Genomic DNA, 2,500 nt, shown 5'->3' on the forward strand with positions numbered 1-2,500 from the left:
AGAGAGAGAGAGAGGGAGGGAGGAAGAAGGACCACTGCCCGCCACCCAGCCAGATAAGGAGGTGGAGGGATCGGGTTACAAACCGATCAGTAGTTAGCTAGTTATCAGTACCAACCCACTCACTCACTCTCTCATGAAAACACTCGAATTCCTCTCTCTCACAAACAAAATCACCACACAAAGGAACACACAAAAACTCTAAAACTCAAATTCAACACTGAAACAAACAGTCCAACCACACAAAAAGACAACAAGAAGGAAAAAAGAAACAGAGTCCAGTGAAAAACACGTAGAAAAAGAGCAAAAACGCAAACTCAAACGTCAAACAAAAAAAAACATAACAAACATCAACTAAACTAAACAACAAAAACTGAGTCAAAAACAAAAACAAGCAAAAAACACAAAAAAACAATCTCACTCATCAACAAACAAGACAATACAATACAATCCATTCCATTTCTCATTTCATATTTCATACACAAGCAACATTCAACTTGACTTTGCTCTTGCCTCGGTGAGGCCTACGCGCGCCCCGACCAGCCGTCGGACAAACAGAAATCGACCTTCTCCCCTATATCTCAAACAAATCTAGACCTTATTCACTAACCAGCTAAATCCAACAAACTACCAAACTGCCTCCGCTCAACTCTCGGACAAGTAGAAATGGACCTTTTCCACAATATCTCCACAATATAGTCCTTATACACTTCACAAAAGGAGCTTAATCCAACAAACTACCCAACTGCTCTAGTTAGCATGACTAGTTTTGATGGAACACATCACACACACACACCTTAGAGATGGCTAGCTGGCTGTTTCAATGCTTAGACACATACCAGTTCTTTAACGACTATCTTTTCTAGACTTGGCATGTTATTATGATATTTTGTAAATGCAGATGGAAATTTTCAGCTATTATAAAGACTCGCATATCTTTCACTAAATCATCCACGTTAAAGAACATGCTACCAAATTAACTTGATAGATGAAATAGCCAGACTTTGTCTATGAAAGAAAGCAAATGTGCACTTACATCAACTGAATATTTTTCACATTTTATCAAGAAAAAAAAAAAAATGCTAAAGCATATGAAAAAGGACATCTTTATGAAAGCATACTCTGCAAAACTGATATTGCTGTTGTGTTATGTTATTTATTTTTTATGTTTTTATTTTATTATTATTATTTTTTTTTCACATGATATACATACAAGAGAAAGAGAAACATGAAAACTGACAAATTGTTGGAAGCATACCCTAGAAACCTTGTGTTCTTGCATTATATGTTATATTTTATTTATTTAATTGTGTGTGTGTGTTTGTTTTGTTTTTGTTTTATTCTAAACATCATAGACATACAAAAAGATGACACAACATGAAAGCTGATAAGTCATTGAAAGCATAGTTACAATACATCATCATCATCATCATCATTATTTTCATTATTATCATTATAATAATCATTTCTTGTAGATATTTACACTAAACATTATTGTACAGTAATAATTGTATTTCATGGAAGAATTAAGTTTTTACATTATCCTCTGATGATTCTCACTGGTTATGTCATCCATGGTTCATAGATAAATAGACATAAACTCACACACACACACACACACACACAATTCTCATCTTTTTGCCGCTCTTCTTCTCTTTTTCTCCATAGGTGTGTGTGTAGACATAGATACAGATAGATAGATATATAGATAGTAAAACTAAAATACATTTAACATATATATCCTCAAGAGTTCAATCCATTTTGAACATTGTATTCTGTGATAATCTCTTTAAATCAATGTATTCTGTAATAATCATTGTAAGTTAAAGCAATGTTGGCACTTGTGCTCTTGTTTCATGCAGGCCTGTTTTCATTATCTGTCAACATATCTGTAAAACTTGTAAACCCTTTATGCACACTGGCTAGGAACACTGTATTTTGCAATAATCTGGTACAATCAATTATATCCTTGGTTTTATTGATTCAGATCTTTTTTCTTTTTTTTTCTTTTTTCCTCTCTTTCTCTCTCTTTTCATTTACATATCCCCAAGATTTTCAATTATATTATGAATTTTGTATTTAGGAATATTGTAATCTGTATTATTCTTTTACAACAGATATTATCCTTTTTCCATCGTTTCATTCTTTGTGCTTAAAACATGGTTTAGGAGTAAAATATAGGATAACCAGAATAGTTAAATGATATTAAAACAATTTTTTGGCATATCTCTTTATTTTTAAAAACAAATAACATTAACAAATGTCAAGGAGCTAGTTAATAAGATCCAAAGAGTTTAGAATGCACTATAAAACAACAATCAAATTCAAAGTGCACAGAAAATCAAATGCATAACAAAGCATTAGAAGTTTTAAAAAGGTTGACAAAGTTGTCATGCATCCCTTCATAATAGAGTGTAAAACAGAGTGTAATGGAAATGTTTGTTTGTCAAGTATACAGTTCTAAGAAAACAGCAAAATATTATATTTACTGATTAAACAAACA

At 32.2% G+C, this 2,500-nt stretch overlaps 1 long non-coding RNA gene across 1 annotated transcript in view; it reads right to left on the reverse strand.

Annotated features, from left to right (window-relative positions):
* Positions 1-1,176: 1,176 nt before the first annotated feature.
* Positions 1,177-2,500, reverse strand: part of LOC147466541 (uncharacterized) — a 9,512-nt gene continuing 8,188 nt past the window's right edge. Inside the window, exon 4 of the long non-coding RNA XR_015190851.1 lies at positions 1,177-2,500. This exon is cut by the window's right edge and continues 392 nt beyond it. This is a non-coding gene — a long non-coding RNA (uncharacterized LOC147466541).

The sequence above is a fragment of the Penaeus japonicus genome, unplaced genomic scaffold (assembly GCF_977035675.1).
Source record: "Penaeus japonicus unplaced genomic scaffold, GWHDUDI00000001_assembly GWHDUDI00000102, whole genome shotgun sequence".
In the NCBI taxonomy this organism is placed as follows: domain Eukaryota; kingdom Metazoa; phylum Arthropoda; class Malacostraca; order Decapoda; family Penaeidae; genus Penaeus; species Penaeus japonicus.